Source organism: Ochotona curzoniae, unplaced genomic scaffold (genome assembly GCF_017591425.1).
Source record: "Ochotona curzoniae isolate NIBS_2020 unplaced genomic scaffold, NIBS_Ocur_1.0 scaffold_4701, whole genome shotgun sequence".
Taxonomy (NCBI): Eukaryota; Metazoa; Chordata; class Mammalia; order Lagomorpha; family Ochotonidae; genus Ochotona; species Ochotona curzoniae.
The window spans coordinates 27,316,230-27,329,948 of record NW_024467122.1 but is presented as its reverse complement, the minus strand read 5'-3'; positions in this window follow the sequence as shown (position 1 = coordinate 27,329,948).

The following is a 13,719-nucleotide window of genomic DNA, read 5'->3' as shown; positions in this document are numbered from 1 at the left end:
TTCATCTGTGGCTGCATTTCCCCCCTTGTTCTTGTTTACACCAAAAAAAAAAAAATGTGGTTCTGCTTCCTGCTTATCTGTTCAATCCAGGACTTGTTAATAAAATCAACTTCCTGTTGCCTTTGTGGTGATAATAGCTTTCGAGTCCTGTTAATCCTTGGATTTTCAGTTCCTTCAACAGTCTTGTGGCTAATCCTTGTATTAACTTTCTTTTTTGGATATTCCTATTGCAGGCTTTTATTTTTGAATGGGTTCTTGCTAACAATACCTCAAGGAGCAGAAAATGTTCTATTTATTTGTGTATCTATCTATTGGGATATTTTTTGCTTATTTGTCCATCTGCCCATTCAACAGATCAAGTTTGTCTACATGAATTTTTCTGAAATAGTCTTATCAGAGATAGAAAAGTGATTTTGCAAAAGCTCTCATTAATATATGCATCATTAGTCAGACAACATGGAACCAGTTTGGATAACTAATCTTTTATAGTAAAAAATTTTGGTTTGGAGATTTTAAATGCACAAAGAACTATAACAGAAAAAGTACTCATGTATGCTTCACCCAGAGAAAGACACAGTAAAGTTTCACTCAACAACTTTACATTTCCCTTCCTCCTAGGGGATAAGCCCTATCTTAATCTTCCTATTTGTCATTCTCATGTATATTTCAGTGTGTTCACTGCATAATGTGCGTATTGAGTATTAGGATTATAGACAATGCTAATTTGTGCATTTAAAATTTTTAAATGAATGGTTTGCTCTTGTATAAACTTTTATCTTGCTTTATTTTTATTTTTAAAAGATTTTAATTTTTATTTGAAGGGAGATTTACAGAGAAGAGAGATAGTGAGTAAAATCTCATCCGCTGGTTTACTCCCCAAGTGTCTGCAACTGCCAGAGGTGAGCTGATCTGAAGCCAGGACCCAGGAGCTTCTTCTGGATCTCCCATGGGGGTGCAAGGTCCCTAGATTTTAGGCCATCCTCTGCTGTTTTTCTTGGCCACAAGCAGGCAAGTGGAAGGGAAGTGCAGCAACTGAGACATGAACTGGTGGCCATATGGGATCCTAGTGCTTGTATAGTGAAGATTTAGCCACTGTGCCATTGGGCCAAGGCCTGTAGTAGTTCATTTCTGATGGATCTTACTGGAGAGAGAGAGAATGAGAGAGAGAGAGAGAATGAATATAGGATAGACAATTAAAGTAGTGTATCAGGTGGTGCAAAGTGTGTAGAGAGCACAAGGAGAAGGCTTACAGTGAACTGGGAGGCAGACAATCCTTCCTTAGGCATTAAGGGATCGGCTACAGACCTAGCTGCTGAATATAGGATGGAGTACAGGCAGGTGATACTAAAGGTGAGGAGGGAGAATGGTCTGGATGCCCTTGCATTTGTTTTAGTGGGAGATGATGAGCACCTGTAATAAGGAGGTGTCAGTGATAGTAGACAGGGTTTTACAGTCTATAGGACTTGGTGACTCTTATTATTTTGGATCAGGATTACTACAAGAGTCTAATATAGTCAAGAGGTTAAGAACCTATGATTTAAAATTATAGAAACTGTTTCTGTATTAAATGGAGTATTATCTTTCAAGGAGACAGATTACATAGGTAATAATGATAATACTGATGATAATAACTTCTAGTTATATTGAGGTGTATGTTAGTGAGACAATATTCCCTTTAGCGATGAACCCTTGGCTATTTAAGTCTGTTTGATTTTCTTCCTTGCCATTTCTAATTCTAGATGTAAATGCTTTACCTAGTTTCCCTAGAATAAAAAGTTTATGACAAAGGTGATTTATAAATTTTACATTGAGAAATATAATCCAGGGCATCAGGGATCAAGGGAAAGTGGGAAGAAGAGAAGGCATATACAAACTAATCTCATTAAACAGGTCCGTAGATTCCTGCACCAACACATTCAGGGCTTCCTCAGGTGCCCCATGAGCCATGGACCTCTTTGGAGGTAGAGGAAAAGAGATGGATTTTTCTTCTCAGTGTCTTCAGATCTTCTCTTTCATAACTGTAGAAGTTCACCCTTTGGGTCTCAGTTCTCTGCATCCTGGGTTGTTCTATCTGCTTTTTGTCAGAAGCCTATGGGGAGATCAGTTTTTTTATCCTGTGGAATGGCCTTTATCTAAACTTCAAAAGTGTGAGGATCCAGTGAAGATTGTCCCTTGGTGACTCCAAGGAAAGCCATGCTTTCCTGGGCTAGATGGGCCATGGTGTTAGGAGAATAGGAGATATGCTGGTGGTGTAGTGGGGTGCTCCTAAAACGTATATCCAAGGCCCAGATGACGCTGTGCAAAGCAGTTCTGGAAAGGTGTATAAACTGTGAAACCATAGGGTAGTGAACTATTATGATCTTCATGAAGTAAAACTACTTTTGGTTTCTTTAGAAGCATTAAAAGTCTAACAACAACAACAAAAAAGCCCACCAGCCTTTTCCTTAAATGGTGTGAATGGCATTACTTCTAGTGTATGGGTTGTGCTTGATCTCTGTGAGTTTCACGAGTATAGCAGTAATGCCCTTTGCTGGAGGTTTTGAAAGTCATCGCTATAAATTTTGTCAGTGATTGCGACTGTTTATCAGGCACTTAGTTTTTCATTGTGTTAGATTGACCAAGCAGTTTCTCATGTTGGGATTTGCTGGTTATGATTTGATAAATTAGATGACTGCTGTTACATAGGGAGCAGTTCATGTTTGGCCTTTCTTTGATAATTCACTGGAAAACTGTGAATAATAATATTGCATATAAAAAAGACATGGATGGATAAAGGTAGAAGGGAATAAATTTTCTCTGTAAGTAGCAAACAACCATGAATCTCTTATTAAGTTTTACAGGCAGGATGCCTGCAACTCTGAGTGTGAATTCTTATTGTTAGGAATATTTAAGTCAGGTATGATCTTGTTCCAAGGCAAACAGTCAAAATGTTTTTACATCTTGACCACATGTTGGGTGTGGAGCCTGGGGAGCAAGATGTGAAGCCATTATTGAAATTTCCAATGGTAATTAATTGTAAACAATAGAAGATAAATTTGGCTGATTTGAGAGAAAAATTATGTATTGAAAAGCCATTGGGGTAGAGAACTAGTCTTGGGAATACACAGATGGGGACAGTCCAAATCATGCTGGAGGACTAGATCAGTGGGGACATTGCTGTCACTGCTGCTAGGAACTACAGCTTGCACTGTTGACATTGCTAACAATGGACTCCAGAAGCTGCCATCAGCTTTGCTGTCCCAGATCTCTAAAAATGTGATTTTCATGACAGCCGCCTCCCTTATTATAGATAATTTATTCCTTCTATGCTTCATCGGACAAGGATGGTGGGACTACCTTGGCCAGCTGGGTCTGTCATGGATTTGTTTGGTGCAAGGAATTTAGGGTTGCCCAAATTTATCAATTTCCTCTTATTGTATATCCCAAGTTTGTGTTCCAGCAGATCAATGCTTTTACTTTCACGTAAGTGATCTCAGTGGGCTATGAATTCAACTGACATTATAATTTGGAAACCTGCAGGATCAAAGTTTGAGTTTGATTTTCAGTTATCTCAGCCCTGAGGCTGAAAGCAATAAGAGATTCTTTTAGCAGTCAGAGAAGCATGGGATTTCACTTCATACCTCTAGCCAAGAATTTGTGACTTCAGCTTGTCATTTTCCTCTTAGCAGTGTGGCACTATTAGAACCAGCTGCCATATCCCACAGTTCTTGAATTCCTCACACCATTGTGTATACTTTCTGTGGAAGAAGGACTCCTTGAAGGTGATAATTTGTGCTACAGAGTTAAAAGATTCCTATCTCTTAATGCTGGTTGCATTTTCATTGTTTTGTTTCAATTTATTTAATCAAATTCATTGTTTTGAAAGCACCACTGCCTGCAGGTGAACCTGGTACCAATTTACATTTTAGTCAGTGTTCTTAGTTAAAGTCATTCTGTGATATAAGCAGAAAATGAATTCATTAATTTAACTGCACAGTGTCTCCATAGCTACCAAACTGGAGCAATGCTACAAACTCGCACAAGTTACCAGTACTGGTGCTGCTGAGCCTGGTGCTCTACTTTGTCACTGACAGCACAAGCGGTGTACATTGGATCAAGTCTATTGCTAAGAATGTTATTGCTCCAACTCCTATTGCTGCTAGATTACATTGTTGATGTTCTCTTTTGAACTTAATGAAGCTGGTTAATGGAACCCAGATTATATGTCAGTACTCTAGTTGCCAGGGGTACTAAGGAGGTAGATATCTGGCCTTTTCTGTTTTATGGTGTCTGTGATGCTTTGTCACCTGATTCATATATTCCCTTGTAAGGCAGAGAATCCCTAAAACATAAATAGCAGATTAGTTCACTCTGCACCCTTCCAACGCTATTCCTAATTACTCTTCACCTAGGACGTAGTGAATTGCTTTCCGAAGACCCATTACTGCTGCTGAGCTGTTCATGACTGGGATATTGAAATCAAGTAATTTGAGGTGGTGGGTGCATGTAGGGGCCTGTCTGTATGAGCGATTAGAAAGAAGACTTTTTTTCAGAGTGACTGTGGGGGGACATCTGGCATTCAGAATTGAGAATACTAAGTTGTAAGTGGAGTTGTCAATGGAGTTTCTTGGAACATTCCCACAATGTACCATATCTTTTTTTTCTCACTATGTAATTCTAGGCTCATTGACCCTGTATTTTCCTTCAAGCCTTATTCTTTGACTCTCCTTGGGGATTCTATGAACAAGGTAATTTCCTTCTGTTAATCCTTTTCTGCTAAAATGAGCTCAATTTTTCCATTCTATTGTGTACAAAACAAAACAACTTAAAACAAAACAAAACAAACCCTGCCTGGTAGAAGGTTTCAGGTACTCTGTGCTTGAAAAACTATAATCTCTCTGCTAAAATGTACATGATGATCTTCATTCAGTACTTGGATCTGTAAAAAAAAGTGGCACGTGGTGGTTCTGACAAAAAGCTATTCTACTAGAATAGTAGGTTTGTGAATTTTAACTCCAAATGTGTGAATATACATCGGATGCATTGTAGATGTACAACATAGCAATTGATGATTAACATTTGTTGAGGGCTCACCAGAAAGTGTAGTATGAATTATTTCTATTAATTTTAAGTTTTTAATATTGACATCACTGGTTTGTGAATGAGAGAATTAAGGTATAGATAAACTGAAATTCTTTCCCATGGTCACTCACGTAGGTAGGAAGCAGGATTTGGACTTGTTTTTACCTGACTCTAAGCTCCTCTTTATGCTAGTGAACAATAACTGGCATTACCACTTAATGTAGGTTTAATTTCTCTGCTTAGAATTGCCTAAAATTTGATGATGCAGTTAAGATGGAAGAGACACATTTAATGAAGAGAGCCAGAGAGGCAATGTTGAGTCTTCACAGGGAAGTCTAGACTAGGAACTATGAGTCTTCTAGATGCATCTCTTCTCTACAGAATTAGAAAAAACTTCCAGGGACAGGTAAGCTACAATCATTATGCTTGAGATACTTGTTACTCCAAGTGTGGTCCAGGGACAAGCAGCACTGGTATCACCTTGGAGCTTGTTAGAAATGGCTTTGTTTATCAAATAGGAGTAGCGAAGGAAGGAAAATGAGTTTCCTGGGTGAAACTTTCCTGTTATTGTATAGTAAAGGCATTCATTTTTGTGTTCTAATGGAAATATTTGTCTATGAAAGAGTACAATGTAGAATAGATGTACAATTCAATGTTTTTGATATATTAGCTTTCTCTCCTTTTAAGTATAATGTATTACATGTATTCTTATCCAAAGGAAAGATCTCATTATATCTTTATAATTTATTAATGCCTTTATTTGTCCAAGTTCTGATATCCCTTGTGACAGCAGAGTCTTTAAACACATGTTACTAAATAGATAATTTACATTGTAGTGGTTATCACAATATACTGCCTTCTTTGTTTCATTTTTGTCATGAGTGTATGTGTGAATTTTCCTTCCAATGATCATTTCTAGAGTCCCTATGTATCATATATGCAGTCAAGAGAAAAATGCTCATAAGGTTCTGCTAAAAAAGAAAAACTTACTGTATAGCCCAGGTATCTCTTGTAACCTTTACCAGATGTCTTTACAGACCCTTATGTATTGGCATGCATTCTCTTGGGAAAGTGCTAAGCCAGTATCATCTATGACAAAGTGCTGATTGAATGGAAAGTTTTCAGTTATGTGCCCAGAGAGAATGATTAATGAAAAAAAAGAAACCCAGTATTTACGAATGATTTATTTTCTCGGTTGTTCTCAAGAGTGCAACTACAGATAAATATTTTTGAGGCAATAATATTGCAAAGGAGGCATTGAAAAGGACAAATCCTTAATATTTCATTAGGGCACTGTTCTCATCTTTATGGTCTCATATTTTACAATTAAATCACTTGGAATAATTAATCAAAATCCATTTTTTAAAATTATTTATGTTTCTTTTCCCAAAACAATGGGAGTGAAATCTGAAATCCTTTCTTTTTAGATAAATATGTCTGAGAAAGTTCCTCATGATCATGCTTTAAAAACAAGCAAAACCCCAAGTGACAGATGTAAAACTGATGTGGAACTGAATTGGACCATGTCACATGAACATTCTATGCTATGACTCCTGGTTTCCCCTTAGCCCAGTAACTTAACCTATACTTCCCTTGTGTTCTATGCTGATACATACATTCCTTAATAGTCCATGGGGTTCTTATCATTCTTGTCATAAAATTACCATCTCTTTCAAGTCCATATATTTTTAAAGAATTATTTAATTTATTTGAAAGTCAGAGATATAGGGAGAGAGTGAGGAAGGATGGGGAAGAGAGAGAGCAAGCTCTCATCCATTGGTTCACTCTCCAGATGGCCAAAACGGGCAGGACTGGGTCAAGCCAAAACCAGGAACCAGGAGCTTCATCCAGGTTTTCCATTTGGAAAGCAGGGTCTCAAGCATTTGGGCTACCTACTGCTGCTTTTTCTAGGCCGTTAGCAGGAAGCAGAATTGGAAGTAAAATTTCCAGGGCTTATAAACAGAAGCTCGTGTGGGATGCTGGTGTTTTAAGTGGCGGCTTACTCTGCTTTGCCACAAATGCTGGTCCCTGCATCCTAATGCCTTCTCATACTTCCCTTTCAATAGAGCTTTTTTGATTTCCTTATATAAAACTGACTAACATATTTTTCTTATGCCTGCCCTGTGCCTCAATTCTTTTGCAATCTTCACATAGCTATTGAGTTAATAGTGACAATAAAAAGAACTAAGAAGATTTACTGATTATTTAACCTGTATTTATAAGACCAGCATATCATAGGAAAGAAGTTTTTTTTTTCTCTTTTGTGTATGTTTATGTCCTGTTAATCTATTAGAATGAAAGTCCTAGGGCTTAGAGTCCAGGGCTTGCTCATCTTTGTATAGCTACTGTTCTCTCCATTGCCAATTTTGATAAACTGCTTCGTGATGCTGTGTGTTTAGAGGTTAGAAGATGAAATAATGATTTTATTAAAGAGCATCACTTCCTTCACTTGGTGCTTTCATCATGACTGCAGATACCTAAACTGTATTGCCTTTACTGAGTATCTGAGAAGATTGTTTTCATTTAAAGACTTTTTATGAATTTTCTTTAAATGTCTGGATCCAGAGCATAGGCACATTTGTTCCTGAATGTTTATCCTATTCTTCACCGATGATCAATTCAGAATGTATCTACTCAGGCAAGAATAAAGAGCAAATGATCTCATTCTCCCATATGAGCTCTTGAATTTTGCTTTCGCTAAAATGAAAACTGCTTCATGTCAATAGAGGATTTTTTATACTGTCATTTAAAAAATGGATTTTCTTTTATCAAGCAAGTAAGTTTTATGTATGCATTGTTTACTTATGTGGAGCTTTGAGATCAGCTTGTCAGTGCAGGGAGGCTGTAATTTGTCACACCTTGGAGACTGAGTAGCAGTAGGTCATCTTATACCAAATAAGAAAAACCAAAACAGCCTCTGTGCCCAAACAAGACAAATGTACTGCAGACACCTACTCTTTGATGTTTTAGGGTTTGCATCACCGTGTAAGGGTGAGGTGTTTCTTGGTTCTTTACTTTTCATTCTTTCACAGCTCTTGACCATTCTTTACTCATTATCTACTTTCTATGTGAATTATGGAAACTGAGCAAGACTGCTTGTGATTTTCTTATTCTGCCTCTTTTTTTGTGTGTTGCTTTCCTTCCTTCTGAGGGAAACATAATACTTACTGTCCTTACACCTTGCCTATTTACTTCTTCCCTCAATTCTGACTTTCCTCTTGGGATAAAGACTCTGTGGCAAAAATCATTCTGCTTTCTCTTCTATTTAAAAAGCTGACCAGAAAAATCTACCTGATTGAGTCCCTTTGTCAAAGCAGCTCCTGATCATTACTGGCCCAGTGTCTTACTCTGGAATGAAAATTAGCATTGAGAAACAGGTAAGAGCGTCATGTGGCAAATCCATTAAATGCTGACTTTGTGATATGGTGTTTTAGACATCATAAAGTGGAATGCTGGGATAGTTTCTAGGGACAGAATGTATTCTGCGATTTGTGAACCTCTCCTATTGGTAAAATCAGTACTGGTGGTGATTGAAAGTAATTTAAGGATTTTCAGTTTTGAAACTGTAGTTTCTGCTCCTCTTCTCCCATGGAGGACTTTAAATGCTGTTATGGTAACAACACTGTACCTCACATAATACCATAGAAATCAAGAGACATTCATTTTATTTTAAAAAACATTTCTGATGCAATGTGAAGGACAGCAGCAATAAGATTACTAGCTTTCAGTAGTTTGTGGAAACCATCATTTTACATTATAAATGATGATGAACTCATCAGAGTATTTAAAAGTGTTGCTCTCAGATTCACAGAAGAGTATGTTCAGATTATTCTCCAAAATCAGTCATTGGAGTAGACAGGATGTACCTACCCATCACAGCATTTCTGATATTTTAGATACGATAGTGATAAATGTAGAAGAAAATTAAAGGAAAATAGGTGAAGTATAAAGAATAATTTTAACTATAAGAACAGACAGCAGATGTCACTGTTGCTTTTCCATTACCCTTAACCTCATTTTTGGGTAGTTTTGTTTCTAGTTCATGACAGTATTAGTTTTATTTAAGAAGTTGAATTTGTTAAGTAACTGCACATTTAGTAAAGCTTCTATTTTAATTTTATGTCATTAAGATTATGACTGTAACTGGACAAGCCTGCGGTGCATACTGGCAAGCATGGGAATCAGGGTAGGGGGCAGAACTGGTAGGGGTTTTGGGGAGTCGCCCCAACTAGGCTGCAGCTCCAACTGGTTTGCATGAAGACTGAGTATGAAGTGGGTAGAATCGAGCTGGACTACAACACCCATTGGTTCACAAGGAAGACAGGGCTGGAAGCCGAACGGACCCAGCAACCGCAACGACCAGCATATGCATAAGCTGATTGGTGTGACGAACAGTGTTGGAGTCTGTACTAGCAAACTCACTCAAGAATCAGACCTGGGATCAACTCAGATGAAGTTTCTTTGGATATCTCTCCAACTGAACTGCTGATCTTGGAACCCCAACCATCAAGAGACTGTCAGCCAGTGGACTCTGAATAGGTTTCATTGCGGTTGGGACAATTGGGAGATTGGCAGCAATCCAGAACTGATGAACTATCAAAACTGTTTGAGCAGGACCCTTGGACAGCGCCTCATGTTGGGGATCGGGGATGGGTGGGAGGTAGGGTGGGGCTTTTCCCTTTGTTACTCCCCTAACCCCAGATACAGGGCAAAATGATTATATTAGTGTGGAAACAATGATATTACCCACTTTCACCCTGTAGCCCTTGACCCTTTGTACCCTAATATACTATTATTAAAAAAAAAAGATTATGACTGTAAACTTTGCATAAATAAAGAAGATGCTTTGTATGTTTTATGTGCTGAGGCCTATTAATTTAACATAAGTTGTTAAATAATTTTTATAATAGTCACCAACTGATTCAGAATGAATTCCTATTGGAATGAGGTGTCAATCACCTTGGAGATTAGATTGTCTTGATCTGTTCTGCTTTTAGCTAACTGATCATACCATTTGTACTGGTAAATACAGCACCTGGGACCAAAATTTCTCTGAGATGATTTCAGAGAGTACTTACCATATTAACAGTTTCATTTAGTAAATATGGGAAACATCTTACAAATCAACTGCTTCATGGCTAATTTTTTCCTTAACAATCAGTCACCAATCAGCTCAATTCTGGTTTTGCACCATAGTGATTTTCCTCTTTGGGAGACTTTTGAGGACGCACAAATTTCAATTTCTCATCTTTCAGTCCAATGACCAGATCATGTAAATTTTACTTTTTATCTTTTTGAGGAAATCAATTTTGAACCTTAAACTTGATAGTATATAACTGAAGTATTTTGGCATATACATACATTTTTTAAAAGATTTATTTATTTTTTATTGGAAAGGCAGATATACAGAGAGGAGAGACAAGAGAGGAAGATCTTCCTCTCCAATGCTTTATTCCCCAAGCCGCCACAGTGGCTGGAGCTGAGCCAGTGGGAAGCCAGGAGCCTCCTCCAGGTCTCCCAAGCAGGTGCAGGGTCCCAAAGTCTTGGGCTGTCTTTGTCTGTATTCCCAGGCCACAGGCAGAGAGCTGGATGGGAAGCAGGGCTGCCGGGATTAAAACCGGTGCCCATATGGGATTCTGGTGCGTTCAAGGCGAGGACCTAACCACTACGCTATTGCACCGGGCCCCATATACTTTTTTTTAAAAAAGATTTATTTATTTGAATGACACAGTCAGAGACAGAGAGAGAGGGAAGGAGGGGAGGAGAGGGAGATAGTAAGCGAGAGAACATGCATGAGAGAGAGAGGGAGAAAGAGAGAGAATCTTCCATCAGTTGATTCACTCCCCAGATGGCCATATCCAGAACTAACCAAGAGCAAATCCAGGAGTCAGGAGCTTCATCCAAATTAATTCCATGTGATTTTTGGGATCTAAGCACTTGAGCCATCTACATTCATACATACCTGTTAAAAAGAACTCGGATAATTTTCAGTTTCAGTGGGGCTTCATCATTTCATGAGGAAGAATTGATACACACTTGATTAAAATGTGAGAAGAATGCAGTGAGAACTAGTAATAGTGTAATTAGAGATTATAAAATTTTCTTTTTCATAAGATCTAACCTCATCCATTTATTCAGAAGGCTGTTACTTTACGATTGTATCCCTGGATGTGTTGAGCCTGTCTTGTCTTTTATTCTATAAAATAGCATGGATCAAATATTCTTGATGTGTTTTCGACAAATTCAAGAGGAATAACTCAAAAGAGTATTCAGAATTCCTTATTTCCATTACAAAAACTTCATTATATGCAGCAGGCTTTTATAAAAATGTGTCACAGACTAGTCTTTTCTGGAGCTATTTGATTTTTTTTATTAAGTTTTGATCAGTATGAGTATTGACAGTAAAGGTTAAGAAGCAGAAGGAGGTGGGCCCTCCACACACTGTCCCAGGTTCTGCAGAGTTAGCACTGTACTCTGTGGACATGTTCAAATGACCTTTAAGGAATAGTTTTTATACTGATAAATTAAAATGTGGTTTTCTCTGTTTGACTACTTTGTTATTTAACTCTTCAAGTTTCTAAAAAGGAATTTAAAAACAAAGGACTTACATAATTGGTAGAAATTTTGGTGCTGAAAGATATTATTTCAGGGATTCCTCTGAATATATGGATAAATATACGGCATCTTCCCTGTGGTTACTTTTAATTTCCTTTAGTCACTTTTAGTCTTTTGATTTTTGTTAAGAAATATATTTGCTCATAAACACACGTTCTTTTAAAAAATATTTATTTTTTACTTGAGAGACAAAGTTACAGAGAGAAAGGGAGAGACAGAGGTCTTCCATCTGCTGGTTTGCTCCCCAATGACTACAGTTGCCAAGCTGGGTCAGACTGAAGCCAGGAACCAGGGGCTTCTTCCAGGTCTCTCATGTGGGTGCAGGGACCCAAGTAGTTGTTCCATCCTCCACTAATTTTTCCAGGCACATTAACGGAGAGCTGGATTGGAAGTAGAGCAGCTGGGAGTCTAAACAATCACCTATGTGGGTTGCTGGCATTGTAGGCGATGACTTAACACATTATGCCACAGCAACAAGCTGCACATATTCTTTACAAAGTGATAATAATGCTATCAATCCTTTTTTAGGGTTATGGTGAATACTAGGTTATGTTTGAACTATCACTAATATAAGCATGAAATATGTTATGAAATATTCACATAAATATGTGAAATATATACATATAAATTCATAATCACAAGTAGTAAATGTTTCCTAATGTTCTTTAGAATATAAGTCATTCTGTTGGTTTTGGGTTTTTAAAACCATGTGCTGTTTCTGATATCATACCCAGAAACACTAGTGAAGTAATATTCTTACAGTAGTTCTGTACCTGAAGCGTTTAAAAGAATGCTTTGATATTTGTATTGGGTTACAATTTTAAAGGTTGGGCCCGGTGCCGTGGCGCAAGTGGTTAAAGGTCCTCGCCTTGCACACTCAGGATCCCATATGGGCACCAGTTTTAATCCCGGCAGCCCCGCTTCCCATCCAGCTCCCTGCCTGTGGCCCGGGAAATCAGTTGAGGACGGCCCAAAGCTTTGGGACCCTGCACCCGCGTGGGAGACCCAGAAGAGGCTCCTGGCTTCAGATTGGCATAGCATTGGCCGTTGCACTCACTCGGGAAGTGAGTCATCAGACGGAAGATCTTCCTCTCTGTCTCTCCTCTCTGTATATCCGCCTTTCCAATAAAAATAAAATAAATTTTAAAAAAATTTTCTTTTTAAAGGTTTGTTCACCTTCCCTTGTAGTAACTCTCTGACAGTCCTCATCTTTTGAGCAACTGGGCTAATCAAGTAAAACTACCAGTTTTAATATTCTGCTTACTTTTCGTGTTAGGACCTAGACATTCAAAGAACAGAGGAGAAGATTGGATTTTGTCGTTAACCTGCTCTCCATTGATTTTCTGGCCAGGATGTGAAGTTGTCTTGGTGATTTGGATAGTAGGAGTACATCTCATGCAACACCGTGGTAGAAAGTGAACTGCTACCTCTTGGCATAACTTTCTTCCAACTTTGGTTCACAATAAAATATAGATTTATGACATGATAATACTGGTGAGTTCAAAACTAGGGTTTATTTTTTTAGATTTATTTTTATTATTTTTTCATTGGAAAGGCGGATATACAGAGAGGAGAGACAGAGAGGAAGATCTTCCGTCTGATGATTTACTCCCCAAGTGAGCGCAATGGGCCGATACTATGCCGAGCCGAAGCCAGGAGCCTCTTCTGGGTCTCCCACGTGGGTTCAGGGTCCCAAAGCTTTGGGCCGTCCTCGACTGCTTTCCCAGGCCTCAGGCAGGGAGCTGGAAGGGAAGCGGGGCTGCCGGGATTAGAACCGGTGCCCATATGGGATCCCAGGCGTGCAAGGCGAGGACCTTAACCACTGTGCCACCGCGCCGGGCCCCAAAACTAGGGTTTTAAAGACTGTCTTCCAGGAAGAGTGGGTAGGGTGATCATTTGTCCATTTGGTCCTGTGGTCTTCTAGTGTGTTCTTTGTTTGTCTGTTTTAACTAGTACTTCATAGAAATACCAGTGCCATCACAATTTTAAAAAATATATATATATTTATATATGTATTTTTTTCATTGGTATGGAGTTCTCTTT